The 21,961-nt window shown below is 46.0% G+C and overlaps 1 pseudogene; it reads left to right on the forward strand.

Annotated features, from left to right (window-relative positions):
- Positions 1 to 249: 249 nt before the first annotated feature.
- LOC137333874 (oxidative stress-induced growth inhibitor 1-like) lies at positions 250 to 19,029 on the forward strand (annotated as a pseudogene).
- Positions 19,030 to 21,961: the final 2,932 nt, after the last annotated feature.

The raw sequence follows: 21,961 nt of genomic DNA on the forward strand, positions 1-21,961 counted from the left end.
CAATGAGGGGTTAATGAGACACTGGGTACAGTGAGGCGTTAATGAGACACTGGGTACAATGAGGGGTTAATCAGACACTGGGTACAATGAGGGGTTAATCAGACACTGGGTACAATGAGGGGTTAATCAGACACTGGGTACAGTGAGGGGTTAACCAGACAATCTGTTGTCTCAGGATGATCCTGCTGATGCCATTTAACCCTTGCTGTTCCTGTTTCGGCAGATTTTGAGTGGTGGAATCTTTCGGAGATGGCAGTGACTACAAGTGAGTTTGTGAGGGAAATGGCTGAGACTGGACCAGCAACAATGAAGAGAGTCACTCCCCTCCCCGTCATTGTAATCGGTAAGATAATTCCGCAAACCAATCTCCTGAATCACTCCTGCCGATCCAGCGCACTCCTCCTTCTCCCTGTATCCTCCCTGTGCCAGAGTCAAGACTCATTGCAACACTTCCTACTCAAACACATTCTCTCTCAGAGCCTCAAATCTGTGGATCTCCTCACCTCCATCGATCCTCCCTTCCTCCTACAATCTTCAAGCTTTTAAATCCAATCTTGGCATCCGGTGAGCATTACTCTCCAACTACCCTGCCTTCTCTCCTACTCTTTTCAACCTTCCTGGGGCCCTGTATTGTGGGCCTCAGGCCTTTACCCAAGTGCCTCCTCTGTGAAGTTGCAGGTGGGTGTATTGACTCGATGGGACCGCAGTGCAGCTCACGATTTGCTGAAAATTACGGCTCGTTCAACTTTGAGGAATTTTTCCTGGGATTTATTCACACAGCTGACTGGAGGAGGCAAGGCCTCGGCCTAGCAGGAAGTGATTTAAAGGGACCAGTTTCAAATACAGAACGTAATAGTCAGCTGCCTGTGTTCCTGCCTCAGAATCTCCTCTATAGTTAGGAGGCATTTATTTAAATCCACCACCCACAGTGATGCTTAAATATTTTAAAAAGAATTTCCAATTTTCTCTCGAAGGTTGGAGCAGTCCAAGGCACCGAGGCCAGACCACAAGATAGTAACGGATGAGAAAAGGCCATTCAGTCCATTTTGATTGGCCCATCCATGGAGATCCTAATGCTCCCCAACCCTCCCCCCACTCCCATATAACCTCCATTCGTTTCTTAAATGATTCCAAGGTCTCAGCCTCCAGTACTCTATCTGTGAGTTTCCTCGAGGAGAACGTCCTGATATCAGTCCTAATAATACCCTTCATACGTTTAAACCCGTAGTTCTACTCGCACAGTTTAAATTAAAGTAATATTCTGGGTAAATTTTTTCTATACCCTTAACAATCTTATATCCCTCGATAAGATCACCCCTTGGGTGCCGCCTTTCCAGGTTGAAGAGCCCAAGTCGCTCCAGTCATTCTTTAGAATTCTAAACGCTGACTGGATTGGCTGCTTGCCCCCACTGTCACTCCAGCTGAGACCAGCTAGCTCGAGGCAGGCTGGGACCCAAGACTTCCACTGGTGACAGCACTTCACCCAGTTCTTCATGGGATAAACTTTGCGAGATTCTGCCCGTTGGGGCGCCTCATGCAGGGAGCGCGGATCAGAGATTTACAGACATACTGCCCGTGATCTTCTGTCCACGGTGTCGCTGGATCAGTGCGAGCTAGGATAGTGAGTGTTGACACCCTATTCGACTCTGTGGGGCATCACGTAGCACACACTGGTCCTCTCAGTGGCATTGTGGGTAAACGCACTGTCAAATGTGCCATGCGGGTAGGGGGGGGGGGGACCAGAAGTCCCCCCCCACCCCCACCACTGTTATATGCACACATGTCTGGCCGTGGGGGAGAATGGATTGGACTCGATAGTGATGCCCTCCATGGTAGAATAGCCTGCAAACACTTGTTGCTCGGCTCAATGCTTGGCAGAGGTGCAACCAGCACCCATGGAACAGCTTGAGACAGGACTTAGGGGGAAATATGGGGAGAGGGGTGGGGGGATGAAAAATTGGAGGAAGGAGCAAAGAAATATCCTGTGGGGTAGGATAATGGTCAGCTTCACACTCACTCCTGGCATTGGCAGCTTCCACTGAGCTCAGCACCCGACAGAGGGCAGGATAGACCTATTGGTAATATCAATTGGCCGCCAGTTATTCTCTCCGTCCATTTTCCTTCCCTTTGAAATCATCCATCTCCGTGCGATATTGCAAAATACTAAAATTACCCCCGGGGAGTGGGGTCGAGACTGTGGCCTGTTTTCTAAGATGAAAATTCAAAAACCCTAAACCCGCTCAACAAATGACACTTTCACACACAAGACACAAAACTTCTAATGGACTTTGAGTCAGAAATTCTTGGGTTCAAATCCCACTCCAGAGACTTGAGCCCATAATCCAGGGTGACACTCCAGTAAAGTACTGAGGGAGGGCTGCACTGCTGGAGGTTCCTTCTTTGAGATGAGACATTAAACCGAGGCCCCGTCTGCCCCCTCAGGTGGGTGTAAAAGATCGCAGGGCACTATTTCAAAGAAGAGCAGGGGAGTTCTCCCCAGTGTCCTGGACAATATTTATCCCTCAACCAAAACCTCAGAACAGATTATCTGGTCATTATCACATTGTTGTTTGTGGGATCTTGCTGTGCGTAAATTGGCTGCCACATTTCCGACATGACAACAGTGACTACACTTCGAAAGTACTTCATTGCTTTGGGACATCCTGAGGATGTGAATGGGATGATACAAATGCAAATTCTTTCTTTCTGTATTAGAAACAAACTTTTGGGGGTTGCTTTGCGTTCTGGAACTCTCCGTACGAGCAATCAAAAAACAGCCAAGTGGTCACCCCACCTGCTACTTCAAGGTTAACTATAAATGACTTTGAGGAAATGAAACATTAAATGGAGACATGTTAAACATTATCCCCCTGGTTAAACTTTCCATTTCTTGAACCTGTTCTGCAGCCGAACCTTTCAAAATCACAAAGCCTTAATCTGGTCTCTGTGCTGTTGCTTAGCAACTCCACTTGCCCTCAGAAATGTTGGGCGTTAATTTGGGCTGTGTTGTGCCCGTTGTTCCAGCATGACGAGCGTCAGATACCATCTTGATATCGGAGTTAGCACATGCGCAAATACTGAACGCTGGCTGCAAATAAAGTAAGGAGAAAATGGCTTCAATCAGTCTGCAACGCTGATTTAAAGTGATAGACACCATTTTGGGACTTAACGCTCAAATCAGCGCACAGTCTTAACCCTGACCATCTGAACGTGTCTTCGAGTGCCTAGAGGATCTCCACCAGCACTATGTAAAGGGACCATGCAGGATTTACAGGTTAGTGGCTGGATTATTGCTTCTGGTTGCCGAGACATTTGTAACTGTTTTTGGAGGTCTCCTATACTTGAATACTGGCCTCATGTGCATCCCTGATTTTAATTGCTCCACCATTGGCAGCCATGCCTTCAGCTGCCTTGGGCCTTCACCTAGGCATTCTAACAATAAGACCTGTCCATCGGTCCCACTACACTTCTTCTCTATCAGGGTACTATACTCCTTCCAAAGGTCTCCATTCAGCATCTCGGTGTACTTTAGAGAGCCACTATCTGTTACTTATTCCTAACCCTCCACAAGGATTGACCGGTGATCAAGCGATAATCCTCGTGTCCGTTACCTTATATCCAGTAATACCAGGTTTTGGCTGTTGACAAAAATAGTCCCTTCGTGGTCGCCAATTGTAGGATTTAAATCCCTACTTTCAGGAATAGTCACATTCTGTTCCTTGAAACTTTGGAAGTATCCCTCCAAGTGACTGCAGTGTGGTCTCTCTCTCTCTCTCTCTCTCTGTCTTGCTGTGTTCTGTTGATTGAAGAGTTCTCTTCCTCCTCGCCAGAATCTTGCACGCCTTCCTCAGCTTTTGAGGTCTCTTCTTATCCCCTTTTTTCAGTCTATGTGGCAGTTCACTATCACATCCACATCTCTCAGCCTTACCATTAATCATATCTCTCACCCTTTAGGAGTTACATTCCAAGCAACTCCTGGTACCATCCGTGTCTTGTTGTTAAAGGCTTAACGGTACCTTATCTTAGAGTTTGCATTGTCAGCCTTCACAGGACCGTTTGTATCAACAGATTTCTATTCACTAGCTTGCAGGGGCTCGAGATAGAGAGGCCTAAGCCTGTGTAACTCCTTGATTTATTTCACCTTCAGTCCCTTTATATACATGTCTTTAGACCTTATGTTATTACAGCACATCCTCCCTTAGCACCTGTGATTTTCCCAAGGTCTCTTAATTCCCACTTTAATGTTGTCAGCATTCTGTTAGTTTTAACTGCAAACTTGACTATAATAACCATCATGCATCCTTCTCGGCCCACCAACACTTTCATAGAAAGGTTACAGCACAGAAGGAGGCCATTTGGCCCATCGAGTCTGTGCAGGCTCTCTGCAAGAGCAATCCAGCTAGTCCCACTCCCCCGCCCGATCCCCGTAGCCCTGCAATTTTTTTCCTTTCAAGTTCTTATCCAGTTCCGTTTTGAAGGCCATGATTGAATCTGCCTCCACCACCCACTCAGGCAGTGCATTCCAGATCCTAACCACTCACTGCGTAAAAACGTTTTTCCTCATGTCAACTTTGCTTCTTTTGCCAATCACTTTAAATCTATGTCCTCTGGTTCTTGACCCTTCCGCCAAAGCGAACAGTTTCTCTCAATCTATTCTGTCTAGGCCCTTCACGATTTTGAATACCTCTATCAAATCTCCTCTCAACCCTCTCTGTTCCAAGGAGAACAACCCCAGCTTCTCCAGTCTATCCACGTATCAAAAGCATCTCATCTCTGGAATCATTCTCGTCAATCTTTTCTGCACCCTCTCTAAGGCCTTCACATCTTTCCTAAATTGCGGTGCCCATAACTGGACACAATGCTCCAGTTGTGGTCGAACCAGTGTTTCATTAAGGTTCATCATGACATAAGAACATAGGAACAGGAGTGGGCCATTCAGCCCCTCATGCCTGCTCCGCCATTTGATAAGATCATGGCTGATCTGTGATCTAACTCCATACACCTGCCTTTGGCCCATATCCCTTAATACCCTTGGTTGCCAAAAAGCTATCTATCTCACATTTAAATTTAGCAATTGAGTTAGTATCAATTGCCGTTTGTGGAAGAGAGTTCCAAACTTCTACAACCCTTTGTGTGTAGAAATGTTTTCTCATCTCGCTCCTGAAAGGTCTGGCTCTAATTTTTAGACTGTGCCCCCTACTCCTAGAATCCCCAACCAGCAGAAATAGTTTTTTTCTATCCACCCTCTGTTCCCCTTAATATCTTATAAACTTCGATCAGATCACCCCTTAATCTTCGAAACTCCAGAGAATACAACCCCAATTTGTGTAATCTCTCCTCATAACTTAACCCTTGAAGTCCAGGTATCATTCTAGTAAACCTACGCTGCACTCCCTCCAAGGCCAATATGTCCTTCCGAAGGTGCGGTGCCCAGAACTGCTCACAGTACTCCAGGTGCGGTCTAACCAGGGTTTTGTATAGCTGCTGCATAACTTCTGCCCCCTTGTACTCTAGTCCTCTCGATATAAAGGCCAGCATTCCATTAGCCTTCTTGATTATTTTCTGCACCTGTTCATGACACTTCAATGATCTATGTACCTGAACCCGAAGTCCCTTTGGACAGCCACTGTTTTTAACTTTTTACCATTTAGAAAGTACCCTGTTCAAAGTGGATGACCTCACATTTGTCTACATTGAATTCCATTTGCCACAGTTTTGCCCATTCACCTAATCTATCAATATCGCTTTGTAATTTTATGTTTTCATCTACACTGCTTACAATGTCACCAATCTTTGTGTCATCGGCAAACTTATATATGAGACTTTCTATGCTTTCATCTAAGTCATTAATAAATATTGTGAATAATTGAGGCCCCAAGACAGATCCCTGCGGGACTTTACTAGTCACATCCTGCCAATGTGAGTACCTACCCATTAACCCTATTCTCTGTCGCCTTTCGCTCAGCCAACTTCCTAACCAAGTCCCTACTTTTCCCTCGATTCCATGGGCTTCTATCTTAGCAAACAGTCTCTTATGTGGGACTTCATCAAATGCCTTCTGGAAGTCCATATAAATAACATCCATTGACATTCTCCTGTCCACTACTTTAGTCACCTCTTCAAAAAATTCAATCAGGTTTGTCAGGCACGACCTACCTTTCACAAATCCATGCTGGCTCTCTCTGATTAACTGAAAATTCATGAGGTGTTCAATCACCCTATCCTTAATTATAGACTCTAGCATTTTCCCCACAACAGATGTTAGGCTAACTGTTCTATAATTCCCTGGTTTCCCTCTCTCTCTTTTCTTATTAAATACACGTTACATGGTTCTTACTATATTGATACACAGAACAGTTTACATTTATAGATACGTAATTCGTAGTACATTTAATTCTACTTCTACTATTGATTATAACTATACTAAATTATATCTGTTATTGGGTTAATTCTTACACCCCGCTTTTGTCTGGATTTACCAGACTGCAGGCTGGGCAGGCTCTGGGCCTGGAACCCGACGAGCTGCTCCTGGACACCTGATTCAGGCAGGCAGTTCGGCGGCTGAATTTAAAATGAGGCCCGGTTGTTAAAATGGCGATGGGCCGCGGGTATCATTGACCTTCCGCCTGGGATCCCCCTCTGAAGGACCTCCTTGTTGCTCTTTTTCCGGGATTTCTATTTGAATCCAGCCCTGAGTGACGATCTCTCAGGTGACTCTGGTCCTTTCTCCAGTGTCCAGTTGGAATTCCACCCAGTCAACAGACGGATGTCCGAATCAAATCCAGACCATAATTTGGACAGTGCACATTTTTTAATGACTTCCGCTGGGATCCTTGCAAGATGAATGAGTTAAAGGGATGCGGGAGCCACTGGCAAGGCCGGCATTTATTGCCCATCTCTGGTTACCTTCGAGAAGGTGGTGATGGGCCTTCTTCTTAAACCGCTGCAGTCCATGTGGTGAAGGTGCTCCCACAGTGCTGTTTGGCAGGGTGTTCCAGAATTTTGCCCCAGTGATAATGAAGGAACGGCCGATATGTGTCCAAATCGAGATGGTGTTGACTTAGAGGGGACCTTGGAGGTGATGGTGTTCTCATGCATCTGCTGTCCTTGTCCTTATAGGTGGTGGAAGTTGTGGGTTTGGGAGGTGCTGTTAAAGAAGCCTTGGTCAGTTGCTGCAGTGCATCCTGTAGATGGTACACACTGCAGCCACATGCGCCGATGGTGGAGGGAGTGAATGTTTAAAGTGGTGGATGGGGTGCTGATGAAGTGGACTGATTTGTACTGGATGATATAATTAATACACAGGAAGCTCCAGATACTTTACAAACCCCTCACTGTAAAGTGTCACTATGTAGTTGAACAGAGTTTTGGTCTGGAATGTGCAGAATTTGTCTTATTTCATGCCCCTCAATTGATTGAATTTACAAACGGCCCCAATCTCATTTGGTGACTGATGTCGAATCACAATTAAAGTTAAAAAGAGCAGAGTGAATTCACAACAGTTGATCATTTTTGTTTTTAAACAGGGAATGGACCCTCAGGCATTTGTCTATCCTACTTCCTGTCTGGATATATGCCTTACTTTAAGGAATCTTCAATCCATCCTAATCCCATTCTTCAACGGAAATCGGAGGAGAATCTGGGAATATCCATCGTAGAACAGGTAACAATAAGCAGAACTTTTTGAGTTGGAGAGCAGATGTCAGGAAGTCTCTCCCTTTCTCTTCTCCCGCTTTTTCCTCTCTCTCTCTCCTCTTTCTCTTTCTCTCTCTCATCCCTCTCTCCTCTCTTCTCTCTTTCCTCCCATCTAAAGAATGGGGACACTAGGCGCCTCAGTGGGTTAGGCACTGGCCTTTCAGGCTGAATGTCTCCTCTGGCTGTAGGGGTCCTATGAGTTTGGACAGTTTCAAACCAGTTCCTACTGGACATGGTTTACAGCACAAAACTGGCTCAGGATGGCTGGAATGGGGAAAGGGACAAATATCACACTGCATTAGGGCTGGATCTGAGACATGTTGTTGAGATATTGTGGAGGGAGCTTTACTCCACATCTGTCTGTACTTGACCTAACCTGAGAGTGTTTGATGCTGACACTCCATCCACTAACATCCCTCAACCTGATGAGCACTCCAAATATATCCAAGTCAAGGCTTCATTGTCCAAGCAAGGAGAGTGATGGCCTCATGAGAGCTTTTCATGCCACAGTCAGCCATTCGGTGCCACACAGTGATAGGGCACAAGTTTCTCACCCGCTAAATTGGTCTTGGTATTTTCTCCAAGTGGAAATTGGGAAGATAATCGTTTCGTCTCATCGCCTGTTCTAGAACAGACCAAACAGGTGACTAACTTCAGGTCAGGTACTCGCCTGTTTATTTTGGGATTTAAGGGAGCATTTATTGCCCACTCTGAGTTGGCCCAAGGGTGTAAGAGTCAACCACATAGTGTGGGCTGGAGGTCAGACTGGGTAAAGACGGCAGGTTCCCTTCCCTGAAGGACATTAGTGAAACAGTTGGGTTTTTGCAATAATCCAACCGCTTTCATGGTCATTTTTTTCTGGTGCCAGCCCATAACTGACCAGAGTAATTGAATCCGGTCTTACTATTTTACCACAGTGGAATTTGAACTCATAACCTCTGGGTTGTTAAACTAGGACAATAAGGTCCAGGGTACCAGGTCCATGGGCGAGGGATGATGCATGGAGCAGGAGAGCAAAAATATTAATGGTCTACAGATAATACACAGGGTGTGGAACACTGGCGCAGTCACTGGTACTTGTCCTACATTCTGCTTCATCAAAGACCCATTAAAGAAATTGCAGCAACTAGGACCTTTGACTGTGTGATTTTTAAGAGCCCCATTTGGTTGGTGAAGCACAAATTACAGGAAAAGCAGCAGTATCACCCCTATGTACCTCAAAGCCAGAAGGACCGCCTTCTCCAACAGTCTGAGTGATTTTATTCTCATTCAGTGGCCCTGGAACACTGTTTATTTCTCAAAATGATATCGTTGTATAACACAGAGTGATGGAGATACAGTTGGGCGGGAGTTGATTCCCTGGAGATGATTTTACGAGTGCAGGTTACCAGCGAGTAAACCTAGCCGTGCTCAGGAAACCAGCGCCAATTCTATTTTAGTTGCCTAGTCGCTGGGTTTGGACTTTCCCACTGCGGGGGTGGGGTGACACCATTTGTTTTTCATGCTCAGGATGTGGGTGTCGCTGGCAAGTTGCTCAGAGAAGGTGATGAATTTGTTTCTAACGGTTTCGATACAACTGAATGTTTTGCTAGGCCACTTCAGAAGGCAGTTAAGAGTCAACAACTTTGGTGTGGGAATGGAGTCATTTCGAGGCCTGACCAGGAAAGGACGGCAGGTTTCCATCTCAAAAGAACATTAGTGAACCAGTTGGGTTTTTATGACAATCCAACAGCTTCATGGTCACTTTTGCTGATTCCAGCTTTTTATTTCCAGATTCTTTAAACTGAATTCAAATTCTCAAACTGCCCTGGTGGGATTTGAACTCACGTTCTCTGGATTATTAGTCCAGGCCTCTGGGTTAACATAGCCACTACACTACTGTACCCATGTGTAATCATATTCCTTAGCTGTACAGGTACCTGAACGAGAGAGGAAACTTCAGAGCATAGTGTTGATAAAGGAGAGGGGGACAAGAGAAGTTGGGGATGGAAAGGTTAGAGGCTCTGAATTGGAGAGCCAGGTATCTATTGGACTCCATGTAGGAGGGATTGGAGATATAAATTGGTATTGATAGGTTGGTAGCTTTCTCATTACACATTGGTCCATGGATATTCCTCACACCCTTCTTTGTCTGCCCTGGTCATCTCAGGATTTGGAGTTCCTGTCTGAAGGGCTGGAGAGACGATCCCACAATCCGGTCGCCATTCAGTTTGATTCCCTCCCGTGTCCCGATGACGATTTTGATGTATCCATGGATTCGGTGATAAGCTGGAGACCAGAACCCGACCACTACATTCCCATTGGGAGGGGTTTGGCATGTAAGTATCAAAATATTTATCAAGACAATTCACTTGTATGTTGCTTGCAATACCTCTTTCTCCGTGTACCTGTGTCTGTTTGTATTGGTGGGATAGGCATGTATTTATAAAGCACCATATCACACCCTTCACTGAAATACATAGAAGTTACAACACAGAATCAGGCCATTTGGCCCAACCATTCCATGTCAGCATTTACCCTCCACACAATCAAATAGTTTGAATCATATTTACCTGCCCTGTTCCCATATCCCTTCATCCCCTTTCCCTTCATCCACCCATTCAGTCATATCTTGAATGTTGACAAAGTTTCTGCCTCAACCACTAATCCTAGAAGTGAATTCCACAGCCTCACAACTCTCTGTGTGACGAACTTTCTCCTGCCCTCAGTTCTAAATCTCTTACATTTAATTTTGCATCTATAGCTCCTCATTCTTGACCCCTCTAGTATTCGTAGCAGTCTGCTTCTATCTACCCTGTCCCATCATTTCATAATTTTAAACACTTCATTAAAATTAATAACTTAAACTAGAAAAAGTAATTAGTTAATAAAACTAAAAATACCGAGTGAACAAAAAGTTTAAGTAATTAAATATATAAAACAAGGTTAGATAGGGATGGCAGGGCACTTGGTATGTCGTAACTGCAGCAAGTGGGAGTTGGTGGACCCAGTGAGATCCCAAGTAACCATATCTGCAGTAAGTGTCTGCAATTCAAGGAATTTCGGCTCAGAGTTGTTGAGCTGGAGTCCGAGCTGCAGGCATTGCAATGCATCAGGGAGAGGGAGAGTTATCTGGCCTCTTTGATCCAGGAGGCAGTCACACCCTTTAGGTTAGGTAGCAGTTTAGATTTGGTCAGTGCTCTGGGACAGGAGAGTGTGAATGCGAGTCAGGCAGGTATGGGGACCCAGGACACAGTGTCGGAGGAGCCTCAGTCTTTGACCTTATCCAACAGGTACGAGGTACTTGCTACCTGTGTGGATGAGAACAAAGCCTGCAGGGAGGAAATGCAATTTGATCACGGCACCATGGTACAGGAGGCTATTCAGGAATAAAAAGGAATGTGGTCGTGGTAGGGCATTGTATAGTCAGGAGGATAGACACTTTTCTTGCAGCTGCGACCGGGAGTCCTGAAGGCTGTATTGCCTGCCCGGTGCCAGGGTTAAGGATATCCCCTCGTATCTGGATAAGAACTTGGAGCGTGAGGGGGAGGATCCAGTTGTCGTGGTCCACATAGGAACCAACGACATAGGTAGAACTAGGAATGTGGTTCTGCTGAGGGAGTTTGAGGAGTTAGGGTCCGAGTTAATAAGTAGAACCTCAAAGGTAGCAAACTCTGGATTACCACCTGGGCCACACGCAAATTGGCATTTGGTAGGAAGAATAGAAACATGGAATATTTTTGAAATGGTGAGAAACTATTAAATGTTGGTGCTCAGAGGGATTTGGGTGTCCTTGTACACAACACACAGAACATTAATATGCAGGTTAACCCTTATCCTGAGACTTCCTGCAAATGTACAGGGCTTTGGTGAGATCACACCTGGATCACTTAGGAAGGCAAATGGTATGTTGGTCTTTATGGCAAGGGGATTGGAGTACAAGAGTAAGGAAGTTATAAGAACATAAGAAATAGGAGCAGGAGTAGGCCCGATGGCCCCTCAAGCCTGCTCTGCCATTCAATCAAATCATGGCTGATCTTCGACCTCAACTTTAATTTCGCACCCGATCCCCATATCCCTCGATTCCCCTAGAGTCCAAAAATCTAACTATCCCAGATCTGAATATACTCAACGACTGAGCAGCCACAGCCCTCTAGAGTAGAGAATTTCAAAGATTTATAACCATTTGAGTGAAGAAATTCCTCCTCATCGCAGTCTCAAATGGCTGAGCCCTTATCCCCTTATCCTGAGACTTGCTGCAATTGTACAGTGCTTTGTTGAGACCACACCTGGAGTACTGTACAGTTTTAGTCAGCATAACCAGCAATACTTTCACCAGATCTATCTGTTCAACATCGCATCAGAAACACATCACCTCTGACAGTGCAGAACTCCCTCAGTGCTGGACTGAAAGTCAATCGAGGTAATGTTCTCAAGTCCCAGACATGGGCCTTGAATCCACAACCATCAGACTCAGGGGGAGAGTTTTTTTTAAAATTCTTTCATGGGATGTGGGCGTTGCTGGCAAGGCCAGCATTTATTGTCCATCCCTAATTGCCCTTGAGAAGGTGGTGGTGAGCCGCCTTCTTGCGCTGCAGTCCGTGTGGTGAAGGTTCTCCCACAGTGCTGTTAGGTAGGGAGTTCCAGGATTTTGACCCAGCGATGATGAAGGAACAGCGATATATTTCCAAGTCGGGATGGTGTGTGACTTGGAGGGGAACATGCAGGTGGTGTTGTTCCCATGTGCCTGCTGCCCTTGTCCTTCTAGGTGGTAGAGGTCGCGGGTTTGGGAGATGCTGTCGAAGAAGCCTTGGCGAGTTGCTGCAGTGCATCCTGTGGATGGTACACACTACAGCTACGGTAGGCCGGTGGTGGAGGGAGTGAATGTTTAGGGTGGTGGATGGGATGCCAATCATAGGGCTGCTTTGTCCTGGATGGTGTCAAGCTACCAAAGTGTTGTTGTAGCTGCACTCATCCAGGCAAGTGGAGAGTATTCCATCACACTCCTGACTTGTGCCTTGTAGATGGTGGAAAAGCTTTGGGAATCAGGAAGTGAATCATTCACTGCAGAATACCCAGCCTCTGACCTGCTCTTGTAGTTACAGTATTTATGCGGCTGCTCCAGTTAAGTTTCTGGTCAATTGTGACCGTCAGGATGTTGATGGTGGGGGATTCGACAATGCCATTGAATGTCAAGGGGAGGTGGTTAGACCCTCTCTTGTTGGAGATGGTCATTGCCTGGCACTTGTGTGGTGTGAATGTTACTTGCCACTTATCAGCCCAATCCTGGATGTTGCCCAGGTCTTGCTGCATGAGGGCACAGGCTGCTTCATTATCTGTGGAGTTACGAATGGAACTGAACACTGTGCAATCATCAGCGAACATCCCCATTTCTGACTTTATAATGGAGGGAAGGTCATTAATGAAGTAGCTGAAGATAGTTGGGCCTAGGACAATGCCCTGAGTACACCTGCAGCGATGTCCTGGGGCTGAGATGATTGGCCTCCAACAACCACTATCATCTTCCTTTGTGCTCGGTATGACTCCAGCCAATGGAGATTTCCCCCTGATTCGCATTGACTTCAATATTACTAGGGCTTCTTGATGCTTCCCCCACTCAGGGGAGGAGTGATACCTGCAGAGCCAAGCTAGCACTGATATACGTGTCAATCAATGAACTATGAGATGGATATCCGAATATAAGGATAACTTCAGTGCTTCCACCATCCCATTGGGGAGCCATGTTACGAAAGAGCAGACTTGGAGAGAGGGTTACAATATTTAGTGCACCCAAGGCAAGTACAGCATGGGTTAGACACAGAGTAAAACACCTTCTGCACTGTCCCATGAAACACTCCCAGGGCAGGTACACCATAGGTTATGTATAGAGTAAAGCACCTTCTACACTGTCCCATGAAACACTCCCAGGGCAGGTGCAGCACAGATTAGATACAGAGCAATATTATTATCTATATTATCCCAACCTCTGAGCTGCACGCTGTGATATTCCATATCTCACACCAGCCATCATGTGGCCTTACTAAGTGAGATTGCCAATTTATGGCCAATTTATGCCAGTTTGGTGATGTGTTCCATGCTCAGTAGGAGGCTGCTCGAGTCCGTCCCAAACTCATTGCTCAATGAACTCTTACAGCCAATTGAGAGAAGATGTCCTCCTGGGATGAATCTGAACCCAGATCCTAAATCCAGTGAATAACTCACTGCACAAATTCATAAAGAGTTTGACCATGGAAATATCAGTTTAGGTAAAGGGAGTAATCTGCTCCGACATCATCCACTTAGCAACAAAGGATGGGCAATTGTGGCCTTGAATCCCTCCCGTTTTGCACATTAAAAGACTATCAATGGACTTGCGGGTGTTTCTGTCACCATCTTATCCTGAGTTATCTTTAAAATTGCCAGTTTGGGAGCTTCCATTGTGCACAGAACTTCTCCCCCGTGACTTTGTGAAATGCCAACCTACGACATCATGAAATGCCAACCTACGACATCATGAAATGCCAAACTGTGTCATCATGACTGGTGACCATGGGTTGAGGGTACAATTCATCCTTCGTAATGTCCCAGCAAGGGGAGGTCTGCACATAATGTGAATGGCGGGGGTCGGGGGAGGGGGAGCTGCCCGACTTGGACAACCTCAGGACAAATCATCCCAAGTTGAAATTTGTTCAAGGTGACCTGGTCCAGATGGAAGGCCAAGGAGAATATCTATTGGGGGTGATAATTATAGTTGTTTCAGTAGTGTCTGTTTATGAAGCAACTGGTTAACCCCTAACTCCGCACTCGTCACGAGTTGGGTTGGACCCAACCAATTTAGTCCAAACCGCTGAGAAGTTAAGCACATTCCTTCACTGTGGGCCCTTTTACCTCATGGGTTTTGTTTGGCTCCCAACAGACCCAAGTTAAAAGGGACGTACTGCACCACATAGTGATTGGTCACTGCTGAAGTGCAAGGTTAATTGATCCATGTGTAGATGTGTTCAGTAACTCTACGGCAGGTTGAGTAGGCTGTGAGTAAAGTGGCTTTACTTTCATTTAGGAAAAGCATAGACGGTGTTCAGGACTAACCTTCCGGTGTTCTTGTCCCCATGACAGTCTATTGAGGGATCCATGGTCACCCTCAGTCTTGGTGACTGGATGCAGCTTCCTGATCTTCCCTTCAGGGACTGGATGAGAGCCAAGAGAAGGTAAAGGCTTTTCTATGTTTTGAACGATAGCCCAGCCACACTATATTTGCTCGATTTTCTCCCCTCCTCTTCTGAAGGCGCTGACTCCTTGCTGGTCTGCAATATCTCAGTACTTCTCCCAAGTAGCCACTGAGCCTGGACATGGATTAGTGGAGGAGTAGGAATCCTGGCTAATTGTAGGGCCCCTAGAGACCTTGTACCACCAGTGATCAAACCTGGGACCCCTTGCTTGGTCTGTGCAGCTCAGTGCCATATTGAGAGCCGAATTAAGAATTCTTGGGGCTCTGGGCACCAAGAACATTCGTGGTCTCTCCCTACCCTCGCACAACAACCCCCACCCCCTCACTAAAACAGAGTAGGCTGGGCTGCTGCTCTCCGACGCTGGGACTGACAGGCCTTGATGGGCACTTCTTGTTCCAATATGATGGGGGACCCAGCTCCTCAGGCTGTAACACTCCGGCAGCCTATTGGGCAAAGCTCACCACCCCTGGCAGAGGCCCCATTTGTGGCAAGGGTCGCTGGGCACGGGTCGCTGGGCACGGGTCCCATAGGCCGATGCTTTAATGCGTCCCTGGACATCCTGCTCAGTAAACTTTAGCAGCTGAGCACTGGGGGAACTCAAATGGATGGACTCCATGGGGTGAATTTTTACTTTTACTGCCGGTTGGAAAACAGGAATGGAAGCAATAATTGGACAGGGTGTAAAACGGGCGACCGATCCACTACAGCCCCTTTATGGCCGGCAGTGAAGTGAAAATTCACCCCAATATTGCAAGAGCCGGGCACACCCTGAACTGGATCAATTGAGCATCCAGAGAGCACCTGAGGTGATTCCTCCATCTCCCTCGAAGTAACTCACTGGGTACGGTAGTGCAGTGGTTATGTTACTCGCAATCCAGAAAACATGAGTTCAAATCCCACTCTGGCTCTTTGAGAATTTGAATTTAGTTTAAAGAATCTGGACAGACAAAGCTGGTATCAGTAAAAGTGACCATGAAGCGGTCCGATTATCAAAATACCCAATAGGTTAACTAATGCCCCTTTAGTGAAGGAAACCTGTTGTCCTTACCCGGTCTGGCCTATTTGTGACTCCAGTCCCACACCAACCTGGTTATCTCATAACTGCCCTCTCAAGTGACCCAGCAAGTCACTCAGTATCAAACTAAACAGGGATGAACTAGGGAAGGATAACAAATGCTGGTCTTGCCAGTGACGCCCACATCCTGAGAATAATTTTTAAAAATCTCTGCCAAAGTTCACAGTGTGTTACAGAAGATGTTGGAGTGCATCATCAATCAATGAATCACAGCCTCTGAGTGATCAACCCGCTTGGAACTATTCTGTCGCATCATTTTCAGGCTCTGGTCTCAATGTCGAAGCCTAACAGCACGATTAGATTACTCAGCAGATTAACCTGTCTATGAAGCAGCAGTCTCTGGAATTAGAGATCACCGTGTAAATCTGTGCTAATTGGGACAATAGGATCAGTGTCGGCAAGGTGGACACTAAATGGACTCACCTGTCGGTAATCCAATAAGGGCTTGCAATTATTTATTGTGTATCGGGCTCCATTCGAATAGGCAAAATATATGGAATAGCACAGAGTGAGAGTGTTCCAAAGTAGCAATCTAACTGAGGGGTTTAGATGGTCTACATATAGATTATGATTAATGGACACCTGGGATTGAGTTTTACAGTCTGTGTCTGGCACTGATCCACACACAAGTCATACAGTGCCAGTTGGGAGAGACTGTTAACTGTTGAGCGTTTAGCTGGTCTGAGCTGTTTGACCATGTCGTCCTCATACACTGAGATCGCAGGTTTCACTCAGCTGCAAGCCTTCTTTGACTGAATGTTCAATGGTTTGTTTTATCTCTCAGCCTCTGACAGTGCTTTGGATTGTTTTACAGATGCCTGAGGAACGACAGGGCCATGACAGCAGACATTGCCCACTATTACCAGCACTACACCAAAGCCAAGGGTTTGCGGGAGAACTTTGCGTGCGGCACCGTCATGACCTCGGTGAGAAGGGTCAGCCCGAGTCCCGACGAGGAAAAGCAAACATGTGTGTCCATGGACAATATGGCCGGAGCTCAGGCCTCTCGCCAATCCCACCGCACAAGCCTGTTTGAGGTGAAAGGTTACAGCGAAACGAGGCATGATTCAGAGATGCCTTTCTGCATCTATGCAGAGAACATTGTCTTGGCAACAGTGACTTAGGACAGCCCTGCTTGGCTTGAGGTTGAAGGCGAAGACCTTCCATTTGTTCACCACACAACTTCGGACCTAGAAGAAGCCCTCAAGGAGCAGGAGACGGGGGTGAACTTTGACCCCATTCTGATTGTGGGGGGCAGCCTGACCACTGGGGACACTGTCATCTCTGCTCACCACAGCAACGCCCCCGTGATCCACGTCTTCCGCAGAGGGGTCAACGACCCCGGCCTGATCTTCAACCAGCTTCCCAAGGTGATGTGCCCCGAGTATCACAAAGTTCACCAGATGATGGCTCAACAGTCCTGCACTGCCACGGGGCCCTACGAAGGATACCTCAGCCTCCCCAAACACACAGTGTTGTGCTTCACCCCGGACAGGAAGTGCATCCTTCAGGATATGACATCAGGAGAAAGAAGGACATTCAACATCTCTGTAGCTCTCGTCCTGATTGGCTCGAACCCCAATTTGACATTTCTGCCCGATCAGGGAAGGTCATTGGCAGTGAACACGGAGCTCCCAGTTAACTGTAGACGTGGACTGCTATACCTACGAGTGTGGGCAGGAGCGGGGACTCTATGCTCTTGGCCCCTTGGTGGGAGATAACTTTGTGCGCTTTCTGCAGGGAGGGGCTCTGGCTGTCACCAATGCTCTGCTGAAGGATAGGCATGGAGCTCAACATATAATCCACAGCTGGCCGCTGTTCAGCTGATGGTTACAGTATAGGGTCACTGCCAGGAAATCCAATCATTCCTTCATTCTCCCCGCCTCTATGGTCCCTTCCAGATCATGGGTTTAGGCCAAACCTGCTTCCAGCTCCGGGCTGGTGCTAATCTTTGGTTAGCGACAGGGAGTGACGTGGGGGAGACAGACAACTCAACTACAGTGCATGCTCCCTCTAAGGAAACGCCCAGCCAGCACTGTGTGTCTGGCTGCAGTCAGAGAAATGGTTGGTGGGGCAAAAGCCAATGGCATGGATGTGTTCAAGAGTCATGAGTCAGTATCTCCATCACTGTGCGTACCCAATCCAAAACTGCTTTAAAGCTCATAATACTCAATGTTTTTTAAGGGGATCATTAAACTTTTCACACTCAACAGCATCCCAAGACAATGGTACGCACAAGGGAAAGAGATCCAGCTCACTACTGCTTCTCTGTGTCTGGAGAATCCCTTACAGTCGGCCACCCAGGGAATCCCTTACAGTCGGCCACCCGGGGAATCCCTTACAGTCGGCCACCCGGGGAATCCCTTACAGTCGGCCACCCGGGGAATCCCTTACAGTCGGCCACCCGGGGAATCCCTTGCAGCTGCCCACCTGGGGAACCCCTTACAGTCGGCCACCCGGGGAATCCCTTACAGCTGCACACCCGGGGAACCCCTTACAGCTGCCCACCTGGGGAACCCCTTACAGTCGGCCACCCGGGGAACTCCATTCTCACACCCTGAGCACCTCCTGCAGACACCCTGGGAACCCCCAGACTGATGGTTGAGATCCAGGACGACACACAGTGGCTGAGGGTCTCCATGAACACTGTGTTTTTCTTGTCGTGTCCCGGTGTGTATTATTGAGACTGTGGGACACCATTCAGTACCAGAGACTTTGGCTCAAACGAATCCTGGTCTCGGAGACACCCTATTGTTAGCCAGTCAAACAAGTAAGAATGTCAGAAAATGCTGGAAATACTCAGCAAGTCAGGCAGCATCTGTGGAGAAAGAAACGAATTAACATTTCAGCTCAATGACCTTTAATCAGAACTGGAAGAAGTTGAAGATTAAAACAAACATTTTCTTATTTACCAGGGGTTGTGTTCATACAGCTACTTATCCTGAGTGTGGAATGTAAGCTCCTATTCATTGTTGTATATTTTTATTTTTTATAACATTTACAGTTTGTGAAGACTAAAATTATTCTAATAAAGTGGTGTTTTGCAATGATGCCTGCAGCCAATCAACTTCAGGTTTGTCTCGAAAAAGATGATGTTGTGATTTGGAAGAAATATTATGACAGTAGTGTTTCTGGGGAATTATTTCTGCCCAGCAAGGTCATGGGGGTCATTTTGACTTTGGACGACAGTGTAAAATGGGCGATATCGGCTCGGCCACCCGTTAAACACCTTTCCTGATTGTTGTTTCCATTGAAGTCAATGGCAGAGGTGATTAACAGGTGCGAGAGGTAGTTAACAGACGCGAGAGGTGTTTAACGGGTGGGTAAACAGATATGGCCCATTTTACACTGTCACCCAAATTCAAAATCACCCCCAAGTATGTTAGTATTGGGGAGCGGAACACGTTCCAGGTAAAGCATGGGTTAGATCCAGAGTAAAGCTCCCTCGACACTGTCCCATCAAACACTCCCAGGGCAGGTGCAGCACCGGTTAGATACAGAGTAAAGCTCCGTCTAAACTGTCCCAAACACTCCCAGGGATGCCGTGTTTCCTACATTACAACAGTGACGACAATTCAGAAATACTTCCTGGGTTGTAAAGCGATTAAGGATGTTCAGAGTTTGTGAAAGGCGCTATTTAATAATTCACAGTCAGACCCATAGAGAACAGTGAGAGGTAATACAGTCAGATCCAAACAGGCCAGTCAGTTTAACCTCGGTGGTGAGAAAGATTTTAGAAACTATAATCCGGGACAGAAGTAACAGTCACTTGGACAAGTGTGGATTAATAAAGGAAAGCCAGCACGGATTTGTTAAAAGCAAATTGCTGAACTAACCTGATAGTTTTTTGATGATCGAACAGAGAGAGTTGATGAGACCATTGCGGTTGATGTTGTGTATATTGAATTTCAAAAGGTGTTTGAAAAAGTGCAACATAATAGGCTTGTCAGCAAAATAGAAGCCCATGGAATAAAAGGGGCAGTGGCAGCATGGATACGAAATTAGCTAAGTGACAGGAAACAGAGAGTCGTGGTGAACGGTTGTTTTTCGGACTGGAGGAAGGTATACAGTGGGGTTCCACAGGGGTTGGTACTAGAACCACTTCTTTTTTTGATACATATTAATGACTTGAGTGTACAGGGTATGTTTTCAAAATTTGCAGATGACACAAAACTTAGAAGTGTAGTAAACAATGAGGAGGATAGTAATAGACTTCAAGAGGATATGGACAGGCTGGTGAAATGGGCGCACACATGGCAAATTAAATTTCACGGAGAGAAGTGTGAAGTGATACATTTTGGCAGGAAGATTGAGGAGAGGCAATATAACTTAAATGGTACAATTCTAAAAAGGGTGCAGCAACAGAGAGACCTGGGGGTAGATGTGCACAAATATTTGAATGTGGCAGGACAGGTTAAGAAAGCAGTTGAAAGGGCATATGGGATCCTGAGCTTTATTAATAGCAGCATAGAGAACAAAAGCAAGGAAGTTATGTTGAACATTAATAAAACACCGGTTCGCCATTGATTGAGTATTGTGTCCAGTTCTGGGCACTGCATTTTAGGAAGGATGTGAAGGCCTTCGAGAGGGTGTGGAAACGATTTACTAGAATGGCTCCAGGTACGAGGGACTTCAGTTACGTGGATAGGCTGGAGAAGCTGGGATTGTTCTCCTTAGACCAGTGAAGGTTAAGAGGAGATTTGATAGAGGTGTTCAAAATCATGAAGGGTTTAGATAAAGTAAATAAAGAGAAACTGTTCCCATTGGCAGAAGGGTAGAGAACTAGAGGACACAGATTTAAGGTGTTTGGCAAAAGAACCAAAAGAATAACATTTACACAGTGAGCAGTTATGATCTGGAATGTGTTACCTGAAAGGGTGGTGAAAGCAGATTCAATCGTAGCTTTCAAAAAGGAATTGGATAAATACTAGAAGGGAAATATTGCAGGGCTACGGGGAAAGAGCGGAGAAATGGGACTAACTGGATTGCTCTTAAAAAGAGCCGCAATGGGCTCAATGGGCCGAAAGGCAGTAAACATTATATGATTCAATGATATAGAACAATGAGACATGATTCACAGAAGGATCCATATAGAAGTGAGAAAGTCATAGTCAGACCTATATACAACAGTGAGACCTAATTCACAGTCAGACCCCGAAAGATCAATGAGTTATAATTCACAGTCACATCCATATAAAACAGCCATGCATAATTCACAGTCATATCCACATTGAACAGACATAATTCAGTCATATCCATAGAGTACAGAGAGATAATTCATACCCAGACATATAGAACAGTGAGCCATAATTCACAGTCAGATCATATAGTAGAATGAGATATAATTCACAGTTAAACCCATATAGAATAATGAGACACAATTGACAGTCAGACACATAGAAACACAACTCAGTCAGACACATGGAGAACAGCGAGACATAATTTGCATTCGGATCCATATAGAACAGTGAGACATAAACCAGAGTCAGTCACAAATAGAACAGGTAGCAAAAGGAGGGATGGGGCTGATTAGGGACCAAAAAGGAGACTTATGCATGGAGGCAGAGGGCATGGCTCAGGTACTAAATGAGCACTTTGCATCTGTCTTTACCAAGGAAGAAGATGCTGCCAAAATCACAGAAAAAGAGGAGGTAGTTGAGATACTGGATGGGCTAAAAATTGATGAAGAGGAGGTACCAGAAAGGCTACCTGTACTTAAAGTAGATAAGTTACTGGGTCTGAATGGGATTCATCCTAGGTTGCTGAGGGAAGTAAGGATGGAAATTGTGGAGGTAATGGCCATAATATTCCAATCATCCTTAGATACAAGGGTGGTGCCAGAGGACTGGAGAATTGCAAAGTTACACCCTTGTTCATAAAAGGGTGCAAGGGTAAATCCGGTAACTACAGTCCAGTCAGTTTAAGCTCAAAACAATAGAAACAATATTCCAGGACAGAATTTAAAGTCACTTGGATGAGTATA

This window comes from Heptranchias perlo, chromosome 16 (assembly GCF_035084215.1).
Source record: "Heptranchias perlo isolate sHepPer1 chromosome 16, sHepPer1.hap1, whole genome shotgun sequence".
NCBI lineage: Eukaryota > Metazoa > Chordata > Chondrichthyes > Hexanchiformes > Hexanchidae > Heptranchias > Heptranchias perlo.